Source organism: Podarcis melisellensis (genome assembly GCF_964234715.1).
Source record: "Podarcis melisellensis genome assembly, chromosome: 5".
Lineage (NCBI taxonomy): Eukaryota > Metazoa > Chordata > Lepidosauria > Squamata > Lacertidae > Podarcis > Podarcis melisellensis.
This window is the reverse complement of record NC_138537.1, coordinates 73,424,853-73,436,931: the sequence shown is the minus strand read 5'-3', so window position 1 is coordinate 73,436,931 and position 12,079 is coordinate 73,424,853. Positions and strand designations below refer to the sequence as shown.

General features: G+C 43.7%; 1 protein-coding gene across 1 annotated transcript in view; it reads right to left on the bottom strand.

Annotated features, from left to right (window-relative positions):
• The window catches only part of RHOBTB1 (Rho related BTB domain containing 1), a 54,021-nt gene extending 49,672 nt beyond the window's left edge, over positions 1-4,349 (bottom strand). Inside the window, exon 1 of the mRNA XM_081913615.1 lies at positions 4,190-4,349. The gene's annotated coding sequence lies outside the window, so the exon portion shown is untranslated. The remainder of the gene's footprint in view (positions 1-4,189) is intronic.
• Between the last annotated feature and the right edge of the window lie 7,730 nt (positions 4,350-12,079).

The window sequence follows — 12,079 nt, the reverse complement described above, 5'->3', positions numbered from 1 at the left end:
AAATCCCCTAATTTATTCAGAATTACAATGTTTCCAAAGATATCTCACTAATGTACATCTTTTTTAAAGAAATGTAAAATCAGCCTACCCAAAACAAATTCAAAATTCACCCTTACTATTATCCAAGTATTCAAAACGTGGTCAAGGCAATAAGTTTGTAGCAGGAAACATTTAGAAAATATGTTATGAAACATGCTTAATAGATCCCAAAGTCATTAAGCTTCTGCTTAAACAAGGAAAGCAACTGCCTGAGTAAAGCTGTGAAAATTGCTTTCTCTGAGCATTATTCAAAGAGAAGCCAGCTCTCTCAAGAAGACTCTGGCAGGTTGAAAAAATGGAAGGCCCTTTCCAGTGTCTATGGATTCATTCTCTCCTATAATATAAGCATATAAGTCCCTGGTGTTCCATGGAAGTGGTGTATCAAATTTCCATTATGAGAGCTCTAAATGATTAATGAAAGTGGAAAAAAGTGCAAGGTTGTATCTTGCTTCTTCCATTTCAATTTTTATCAGATAAAAATGGCCATGTTGCAAGCATCCCATCTTTTCGTTGCAGCTACGTCATAAAATGGACATAAAGAACTTTTATCTAAATTATTAAAAATGCATAAATGATTCACAATCAGTAACAAAACTTGGATTCAGTGTGCAATGTTCTAGAAAGCAGCGGTGCTGGGTGTAATAGACAACTTGATAGTAACCAATCATCTCATAGCAAAGGCAATTCTATACATTATGTATCATGCCATTTCTATACTTCATTTTAAAAGAAAAGCTTCTTTATAGAAGTTTGCTATCTTTGTCAAAGGTCTACAGTCAGCCTAACGATGAAACCTACAAATGAGTGAACCTGTTTTTTCTTCACTTTCCAGTGAGCACACCAGTTTAAAACTGCTACCCTGACCATACTTCAAGCACTTTCATCAGAAATGCTTGCAAATACAATGCAAGAATGTAATATCAAAACAAAACAAAACAAAAAAAAACCCTAGGGCACATTCCAGCCAAAATTAAGCATATTCCAACGGGAATAAATAGGATTTTTAAAATAATAATAATGCTCAACTGCCCTTATATAGGAAAACATTTCACTGGGTTGTATTCAACTTTTATTCAGAACAGACTCATTGATATGAATGGATCCAACTTAGTCATGGTGATGAATTGCAATGGGTCTACTGTGAATAAAAGTTAGTTAAATGCAACCCCTTGACTCAATGAACCTAGTTAGGTATACTTAGATTATTACATTTACTGGTAGTCTCAGCGCGCCATTCTCCCCCCCCCCCTTTTTAAACATCATTGCGATGAAGTAATTCATAAGGACTCCTGGATCATGGTCTGCTTAAGGAATGAGGTTTGGGGAAGTTTTTAGTCTTAGTTTTCAGATGTTTTTAATGTGTGACATTTTAGTGTATTTTTGGTCTCTGTGGAAGCCGCCCAGGGCGGCTGGCGAAACCCAGCCAGATGGGCGGAGTACAAATAATAAATTATTATTATTATTACACTTATCAATTTACTCATACCGTTGTTCTTTCCAGTTTGTTCGTTGTTTACTTCTCTGTATCCAGTTTTAGACCATCAAGCTGCAATCCTATACACGCTTGCCCAGCTAGCAGTAGCAAGCCTCACTGAACTCTGCTGGATTTACTCCTGAGTGGAAATGTATAGGATTGGATTGCAAGGTGTGTGGGTGTGTTGTTGTTTTTTATTTTAAAAAAGGTTGCCTATGCACACTTGCAACATTATCTTCTTATGTACACTTACTGAGAAGAAATGCCCACTAAATTGAATGGGATTTAATTTCATGTATGATTTAAGGTTGCAGTCTTACATGGGAGTAAAAACCCAGTGTGTTGCAGGGTTCATCCGCACTTCTGTTTGTGTCACAATTTCTAGGCACATGTTCGTGACTTCCAGGCATTGGTTCAAACAGAAAACCTGATTGGTGTTTCTTTTCCCAAGGGAAAGCAGTGGGACAAAAGAACACTTGGACCCGTGCCTAGAAACTGCAGTGCAAACAGACGTATGGATGAGCCCTTACTTGCAAATAAATACGGATTGAGTCAGGACATAAATGTCCTATTAGTATGTATTCACTTGCAGCTGTGGTTTTATTCTGTATTGTAAGCATCCCATGAGTTAGCTATTGGAGAGGTCACATAATACATAATTCACATAATGCGTAACACGTAATTCATTATACTTGTTTTCCCTTAGCAGCTTCCAAGACACTTTGGAAATACTGGGCACCATCCAGCCAGAGTTAATACAATGGAGGAGAATATAGCCTAAGCAAATCAATGGAGCTTAAGTGTGTTTTACTTTGGCTAGATTTGTGCGCACTTTACAAGATACTACATAAAGGAAAGCAAAATCCTACTGGTGTGGGAGTGCTGAAACTGGTTTTGCAGAATACGAGTTACCAGCCTTGAAAAGAAAAACAAAAGAGCAGAACAATGTGCAATTTGTGTGGTGCTCACAAGGCCTTAGTTCTGGAATCACTATACAACATCAGAGATGGCTCCTGGAATAGACACAGAAGTCATTTAAAATATGTCTCAGGACATGTGCAGAGTGCTTGTTCATCACAGCTGACATCACTCATGGAGGACTTTCAGGGGCAAATATGCCTTCCAGGCAGATGTAGTTCTTTAGAAATTAATCTGTTAAGTGGGAAGCAGCTTTAACATCTTCCCTAACTAGCCATATAAGCATTGCTGTGGGAAAGACCAAAAAACAATGAGTAATGTTACTGTACTTTGTTGCTATCCAAGAACATTGTTACAGCTACTTGGTGACCATCCATACTTCCTTCCTTCCTTCTGCTGACTGCTTATTACTAGCCACAGATGAGAGGCAATTTTCCTCAGTGGGAGCTGGCATTTAGGACACTAGATGTTTGTTTGGTCTTCTGAATGGCCAATATACCTGCAGCATCGAGTCTAAGACCATTGCTCTGCAAACAGGTGTAAGAAAAGGAAGCAGTTGGCAGTTCTGAATTTTGAGAGGGGCAAAAGGACTTTCAAGTTTAACCGGATTAGAATCTGGAATGGGGTGCAGGGGTCCACACTGTTACTCTCTGGGATGCAGGCTTAGTGATTTTGTTGCCCGTTGTTGGAATGTAAATGTGCTAAATAAAATGGAAGTGATGCAAGGTCTGCAGAGTGCTCTTGCTCCCAAAGGAAACCAAAACTGTGTCCACATTATACCATTAAAGCACAAGTGAATGACATTCTTTACCTCAGTCCCTAGGCACTGTACAGTGGTACCTCCGGTTACATACGCTTCAGGTTACATACGCTTCAGGTTACAGACTCCGCTAACCCAGAAATAGTGCTTCAGGTTAAGAACTTTGCTTCAGGATGAGAACAGAAATCATGCTCCAGCGGCGCGGCAGCAGCAGGAGGCCCCATTAGCTAAAGTGGTGCTTCAGGTTAAGAACAGTTTCAGGTTAAGAACAGACCTGTGGAACAAATTAAGTACTTAACCCAAGGTACCACTGTAGTTTGTTAAGGGTTGATCGGAAAGTGCAACTGTGAGGGATAAACTACAGGTAAACTACTGTAACCATTCTTCTAGAAAACTATTCTTCTAGAAAAAAAAGGTGCCAGAACTCACCATGAACGCTTCCCTTGTTCTCTTCTAATGGCAATGGTGCCCACCTGAGAGGTGCAGAAACTGAGCTCAGACTGATAAAAAGCCCTGCCTGTAACCACGCACACTTACCTCAGAGCAGACACGTGCAGCGTTGCACTGTAAATTGGTAGTGCTACCCACAGATTTCTCACCAATGGGAGAAGTGGGTACAAAACTAATACAAGTTAATGGCGAAAACTTTCTTCTGGCAAGTTGCACAGTCTCCTTTAGTTGCTGTATATCTGCCGAGGCAGTAGTTTAAGTGATGCATACGAACTGCACAGCTTATATACACTGTGTATAAACATAACTGCTGTTCTGTGCTTAATACCATGCAAGTGCTTCCCGTGCTTAGAGACTGTATGACATTTCTCCAAGTCAAGAAAGGGGAACGGACTGGCTTGAAGAAGAAAACGAAGCTTGCCACAGTTCCGAATTAAATCTCTTTTCCCCTCCAGAGACCCGCCAGCCTCGCTGGCCCCTCCCTCGCAGCTCCCCGCTTCCCCCTTCGCTCCTCGCCGCCTTCTCCGGGTGACCCGCGCGCGCCTCACCTGACAGGAGGAGAGACTTCTCCCAGAGGGGCGCAAGCCGGGGGGGGGGGCGCCGCGACTCGCCCCCGGCGGCGCTTTCGGAACCTGCGCGCGGGCAGCGCTGGCTCAACCTAGTCCGCCTCTCGCGAGCGCCGAGCTTCTTCCCTCCTTCTTCTCCCTCGCCTCCTCTCCGGCTCGCGCCCTCCCGGCTGGCTGCTCCAGAGCGCCACACCCCGCCCAGCCTGTCCTTCCCCTGGCTGGGACAAGCCGCACAGGAGCCGCCACAGGTCACGTGACCGAGGCCGGGAGGCGGGCGGGGGAAGGAGAGAGGATGCTCTTCTTGAGGAGGAGGAGGAGGATTATGGGCTGTATCCTGCGCAGGGACCGAAGTGAATGAATTTCCTCCTCTCTTCTTCTTCTTCTTCTTCTTCTTCTTCTTCTTCTTCTTCTTCTTCTTCTTCTTCTTCTTCTTCTTTTTCTTCTTGGGTTTTAATAATGTCATAAGGCCACTTTTGTCTATCTCTCCCCCGCCCCCAACCATACCTATAATTGTTGTTGTTTAGTCGTTTAGTCGTGTCCGACTCTTCATGACCCCATGGACCAGAGCACGCCAGGCACGCCTATCTTCCACTGCCTCCCGCAGCTTGGTCGAACTTATGTTCGCAGCTTCCAGAACGCTGTCCAACCATCTCGTCCTCTGTCGTCCCCTTCTCCTTGTGCCCTCCATCTTTCCCAACATCAGGGTCTTTTCCAGGGTGTCTTCTCTTCTCATGAGGTGGCCAAAGTATTGGAGCCTCAGCTTCACGATCTGCCCTTCCAGTGAGCACTCAGGGCTGATTTCCTTAAGAATGGACAGGTTTGATCTTTTTGCAGAGCATGGGACTCTCAAGAGTCTCCTCCAGCACCAGAATTCAAAAGCATCAATTCTTCGGCGATCAGCCTTCTTTATGGTCCAGCTCTTTCTTCCATACATCACTACTGGAAAAACCTTGGCTTTAGCTATACGGACCTTTATATCAATACCTATATATCAACATGCATAAGGACATGCCGGAGTTATCCGCAGGTGTGAAGAGCAATCAATTGTCCAAATTAAGGCCCCTCCCTTCCTAGACACAGTTACTTGCAGGTAAGCCCAGGTGAATTCAGACAGACTTTCTTCGTTGTAACTGAGCACAAGGTTGGACTGCAGAGAGCTCTGAGCTTTCCTCCTGACTTTCCTTTCTCCATCCCAGACAAGGTGCCAACCTTTGCTTTGGGTTTCTCACTTGTCACATCAGTGTGAGAGTTTAGCAGGTGACAGTGTCCTTTTAGGATGGAGATCAAGGTGAGGAGGAAAGCGCCGCCTCCCGAATGTCTGCAAAGCCAGCCAGTAATTAAAAGTAACGGAGCAGGGCCAAAACAGCCACAACAAAGCTGGCAACTTTACCATACATAAACTGAGGAGGATTTCCCCTGCTTGGTGGCAGCTATAGTTCTATGAGCCATAAATGCATGGAGAAGGGCCAGTAACCCTATAGTTCTTTTACTATAAAAGGAACACGCTGAGTTAGCTGTGGCAGGGGATATGTAACTCATTCCGGTGTGTTTGTATTATATATGTGAAAACCCTGCTGCAGATGTTTTCAACCTTTTTGTGTCCACGGCTCCCTTGACCTTCTTTCTGCAGCACCCCTGCAGAGCTGGCAGCCTCTCACTCTTTTTCGAACACCCTCCCTTGTGGAGTGTTCCCTCAGCCTCCTCTTCTCTCCCCCCACCTTGGGAGTTCTCCGGGCCTGGTCTCTAAGCTGCCCTCCCCAAAGAGAGGTGTCTCCTCACACTGCCCCACAGGGGCCTGGGACTTGTCTGTCCATTCCCAACAGCAAGGGCAGGCAGACTGGCTGGCTGGGCTCCCTCGCCCGCTTGCTTGCTTACTCCGAGGCCATTTCAGCTCCTGGCAACCATCACCCCCTGGTCAGTCCCAGAAGCACCATTTGCTTGAGGAGCTTGTAGCCAGGGCTGCTGCAACAAACAGCTGTGCAAGCCTTTGGGAGGCAGAGATGCAAGAGGGTATCAGAGGAGGAAAGGAAACAGGGACAGAGGCCAGTATTGCCCATGGCACCCCTGACCACCATTCAAGGCACCCCAAGGTGCCATGACACACTGGTTGAAAACCACTACCCTACTGAGTTCAATGATACTTCCTCAAAGAGTTGAAAGGGGTCTTGTAGGCTAAATAACCCATCAGCTCAAAGAGTATGTGTGCCAAACAACTGCAGCATAATGCATCGCTATCATCTTTTTCTTGGCAAGTTGGCTTTCCTTTAGCAACCACTTAACAGACGTTCAACAGAGGCTGCTCTCTCCAGAACAGTCTTCAGGCATGGGATAAGGAGGCAGGGCCAGCCCTATCGTTAGACAGAATGAAGTAAATGGCAAATTCTTTGGGATGTTAGGGGGAGGGGTAGTGCCTCTGGTGGGGGACACATTTAGCCACCCTAAACTGGATTAACTGGAAGTATCTCCAACTTACTTCCAAGTAAGGATGGGCAAATCTATCAGTTTTGGTTTCACATTGTACCAACCATATTTCCACATCAGTTTGTTATTGTTATTATTTTTAAGTGCTTGCGAAAATTTGTCAGCATTTTAGTGTGAATTTCTAATACGTATACACGTTTTTGCATGTAAATTTGTCCAATATACACATTTTTGCAAGGCATTTTTTTCATAGTATAACACATTTTTGTATGCTATTTTTACTAATAGGTGCATTTTTGTGGACGTTTTCTCCTTAGTATGTGCATTTTTGTACACATTACTTGTCTGGGGAGCCACATTGGTAAATTTAGAAAAATGCTAATTTCCAAGGATGGCTGTGTTCCATTTCTCATATTGTTTTGGAAGGTACAAATTTGATAAGTTTGTCTTTAATTGATTTGAACTTCTCTCCCATCCCTACTTCTAAGTGGGACTCAGATACACATTATTTAGGTGTCTGGTGCCCTTGCAAAGACTGGGACATGCTTTATTGCTGTGACTAATACCCATTAAAACCAACAGGAATGCAAGGTTATTGAACGTGCAATGTGCCACCTTTACGGAACTTCCTAGACCTCTGACATCACAAGGCTGTCACGAGAAAGGCCATCTTGCCCATTTAAAAGCAGCTTAAAGGTAAACCTAGAACAAACAAAGAAGGCCAGTAATTCACCTTTATGGAGGGGAATGCAACAAGGTTATTTGCTCAGAGAGTCATCATGAGAGTAATTGTTTTGGGGCAGTCTAAGCACAATATATGCCAAAACTTGTGATGAAATCGGAAGAATCTAATATTTCAAATGTAAAAACATGATTTCTGAGATAAATTGGGCTGCAGTGGGGACTTCCAGGAAAAGCCAATTTATAGTCGAATCCTAAGAGTCAATGTGGTATAGTACTTATTGTGCTGGGATAGGTCCTGGGGGAGCAGGGTTCAAATCCCCATTCAGCCATGAAACTCAGCATGTCACTGACTCTCAGCCTGACATACTTCACAGGGCTGAGAACAGAATCCACCCTTATTCGCATAGCACTATAGTTAAGACCCTGGGTTCTTTATCATAGACATGGTAGCGTAGGACAAAGAAACAAACCCTGGCATTCACTAGTTACATTCATGTTACACCCTTTCTTAAAAGTGTTTAGAATTGTGCTTTTAGCCTCATAAGAACCCTGCAAACTAGGTCAGGCTAATATAGAGTGACTGGCTCAAGATAATCCAGAAGCTTCATAAAGTGAATATGGGTTGTAACTTGGGCTTCTTACACCTCCAGACACCCTACTACATTAGTTGTGGCCTGTTACAATTTATGGTCTGTCAGCAAGCAAATAATCATGCCCCCCAAACCAACAAAAATCAATAAAAATACATAGGTAACTGTGGTTCTGCCCCCCCCCCAACAAAAATCTACATCCATAGTAAATAAAGATACCATGAATGGCAGGTCAACAGTGCAATCATATATATTAAGATTACCAGATTTTTTTTTCAATGAATCCGGGGACAATGGATTTTGTATGGGGACTGATTTGTAAATCCGGGGACTGTCCCCAGGAAACGGGGGCGTCTGATAACCTTAATATATATGTCTACCCAGAGGTAAGTCCCACTGAGTTTAGTCGGTCATATTCCCAGGTAACTAGTTAATTGCTGTCTGAGTTTCAGTTTGGCAAAGTCTGTATGAAAAGGCATACTTGAGCACTTCACAAACATTTACCTAAGTAGTCCTATTAACTTGATTGTGATCCCAGTAATATATTTGCCCAACTGATGACACTAAGTTGAAAGTCTCATGTGCTTGCTAAAAACATGTCCCTAATTATCATAATACATTGGGCAATTCCAGGCAGACAGGTAACAATGCAGGGTTATCTTTGTGTCAACTTAGATGGCAAAAACAAGACCTAGTCATGGTCCTAGATTTTTTAAGATTGCTGGATTTCATTGTAAACAGCAAGAGATAACAACCAGCTAATTAGCTTGCACTCTGCACTTTAAACCACAGGCCTATATTAATGTTTAATGAGTCTCCACATCTACCATTGGTTTAAAAAATCCCCAGCAACAGTGTACTTTATGTGACATACATGACTGACATAATTAAGAGCTATATTCTCATTTCCTTTTATCCCAGTGAACGCAGGGTAGCAGGGTCTTAGGAATAGCATTCCATTATGTTCACAATATTGTGTGTTAGATTGAGAAGTACTGATTGTTATAAGGCCTCCCAAATTGCTTCATGGGATTTGAACCAAGATTTCTGTTCAGCACTGTATCTGCAACGCCACAATTATTGTTTCCTCCAAGGAGGAAGCTGTCCTAGGGTAACTATCTCTTATCTCCTGAAGTTGTTTGATTACCATACCCTCTGAGTTTGGGCCACACAGACTGGGGCTGATGGGAATGGAGCCCAGCAACATCTGAAGGAACACTGATTCTACATGCCTGTCCTACCTACTACACCTGGATAGGCCACAACAGGAAGATAAGCAGCTGTCTGAAGGAATAAGCCATGGAAGGGATTAGTTTTACTTTGTACCAGGCACTAAAGTAGGGTTTCCCAAATTTGGGTCTCCAGCTGTTTTTGGACTACAGTTCTCTTCATCCCTGACCAGTGGTCCTGCTGGATAGGGACGATGGGAGCTGTAGTCCAAAAACAGCTGGACCCAAGTTTGGAAAACCCTTCACTAGAGGCACTGAAGAGCAGCAGGAATCCCTCACTCTTCTTCTATATGTCTCCAGAGCCCAGCACAAAGTGACACAGTTCCACCCCTAAATTCTCTACATATGCCAGAGGACTTGTAGGTGAGGAAGAATTGGTGGTGACCAGATATAATTGCTAACTCCAAAGGCCAGACAATATTTATTGGTCTTGGGGAACAATGCAAAGTCAGCATGATGTAGTGGTTGGAGTGTCAGATTATGGCTCTCTTCCCACCATCTACCTCCAGCAACTAGTGTTGCTGCCTCTGATTGTATACAGGCATTGTGACTAGTAGCCAATGCTAGCTTTACCTTCTGTAAATATGAGTAATCCCCCTTTAAAGTTGAAGCAGTTTCATTTTCTAGAAATGTTGCATCAAGGTTCCTTCTTTATAAACATACCACCGAATATTCCAACCGACCGAGAAGAGAAAAGAAGATTAAACAGTGAGCAGCAAATGCTGAGTATAAAGTAGGATTGCCACTGAAAATGATTTATTTACTTGACCAGCCAAGAGCTGAAGCTCTCCCCCTTAATTTGATGCCTGCTTCTATATTAGTTCATACTTTCTATCTCCCCAGAGAACCAGAGGTACACTTTGTTTCAGCCACAAGAATGTATTGTTGTTTTAAAACACTAGCTGTAGATGGCCCTTCAGCATAACAAGTGCCAAATATTTGAGCCAGAACCCCTCCAAGGTGGTAGCCCGGATGCAATGAACTATGCAGAAAGGAAGCTTTCAGATGTTCAGGATACCTATTCTACATGAGCTTGTTTGTCAAGGAACACCTGCCATTCTGCTAAGGGCTCTTGTGTGTTGCAGAGGATTCAGGATAGTGTTTAAGCCTGCACACTCAGTTCACATAGACTGCTGTGGCCAGGCCTGTTCAATCAGCAAATTGTTCAGCTGTGACCTTGACAAGAACTCCACAGAAAACAGTGTGGCAAAGCAGCACCATGGAGAGCTCCAAGTGAGCCACCTGCTTCAACAGAGTCTCTAAGGTCACATCCACACAACACATTTAAAGCACACACAAATCCTAGGCATGGTAGTGTGTTAAGGGTGCTGGAAATTCTAGCTCTGTAAGGGGTAGACTCAGGATTCTTTGGGAGAAACCAAGTTCTTTAAATATGTGGAGTGAATGTGACAGGCTCTGCCCCATCCTATGGATACTCAGCTTTCTGCGTATCATCTACAGTGGTGCCTCTACTTATGAATGCGATCTGTTTCGGGCTGCTGTTTGCACCCTGAAAAGCCCGTAAGTAGAGCGCCGCTATTGCGCATATGCAATAGAGCATTTCTGCACATGCGCAAAGTGCGCAGATCGCTTCTGTGCGTGCAGCGAACCCAGAAGTAAACCTGAAAACCGCGTTTGTAACCTAAAAAGCTGCAACGTGAAGCAAATGTAACACGAGATATGACTGTATTTAAAAAGCAGCCTAGGACTGGAAAAAGTCTTGCATCAGCTCCAGTACTAGTATTGGACATAGATGGGAGCCTGTGGCAGTCCAGATGTTGTAGGACTCCAGCTTACATCAGCCCCAGCCAGCATAGCCAACTGTCAAGGATGATGGGAGTTGTAGCATTGGCAGGGCTGCAAGTTTCCCATCCCCCCATCCCATTTCTGTTTCCCCTCTCCAGCTGTTTGTAATCATTCCATTCCCACTGAGCATTCTCAGTTGTTATTGGCTGTTTAGGGGTCTTCACGGCTTAGGGGCTGGTGTCTGCCTCTTGTGCATGAGTTGTACCATTATAGATGTGGAAGGATCAGAGAACTGAGTTTGCTATCTGCGGAAGAGAAGTGTAGGAGGAAACGAGGGAGAAGTGGCTTCATTATCACTCTGCTAATATATTGTAATAAGAATGCTACTTTGCAGTGTCAACTGAGGAAGTAACCTGTTCAGTAGTCTTTTGTTTAGCTCACAGCTTGAGCATGTTTCTCAATAGGCCCTGATGTTTTGGCAGGTACTGTCAGCCAAGACCCACCTACCTGCAGTGTGGGAGCTTAAATGAGTGGTGTATCAGTGTTTATGTGTGTCTTTGAGTGTGGGAGAAAAAGAAAGCAGTATAGCAACATGGAATGTATCTAGAGAGACAGGTCTGATTTTTGCAGTTGACATGCAGGCAGCCATGAAATTTGGGGCATGTTGCTAGCTGTGAGAAAACTGACACTGCTTCACAGATTAATGTTGTCTGCATGAGTGCTGTCTCCTGAAACAGGATTGTGAATTGTGCTTTCGTAAATAAATGGATATTGGAAAAGGTACTCCAATGAAGACGAAAAAGGAAAATTCACAGTGCAATCCTATGCATGTTTATTCAGAAGTAAATCCCACTATGCTCTGCATGAGTTACTCTCGGGGAGGTATCGAGCCATAACACTATAACAATGTCCCTGAAGTAGGGAGCACTATATATACACCGGTATATATAGGATTTAAAATGAGTGTGTCTCCATTACAAAGAAATGAAAATGCTCAAACCCTTTTACGTTCTCTTATTTCAAGCATGCACTATATGCTGCTGCAAACTTCTTTAAATTGCTTCAGCCCTGTTGTATATCTAGGCACTCAGCCCATTCATGACTTAGAACAAATAGTAAAGGATATTGAATGTGACACTGTTCTTAGCCTGGCAAGCTGAGCTCACCATGCCTAAGGCAGCTGGCCAGAACAAGCCAGTCTG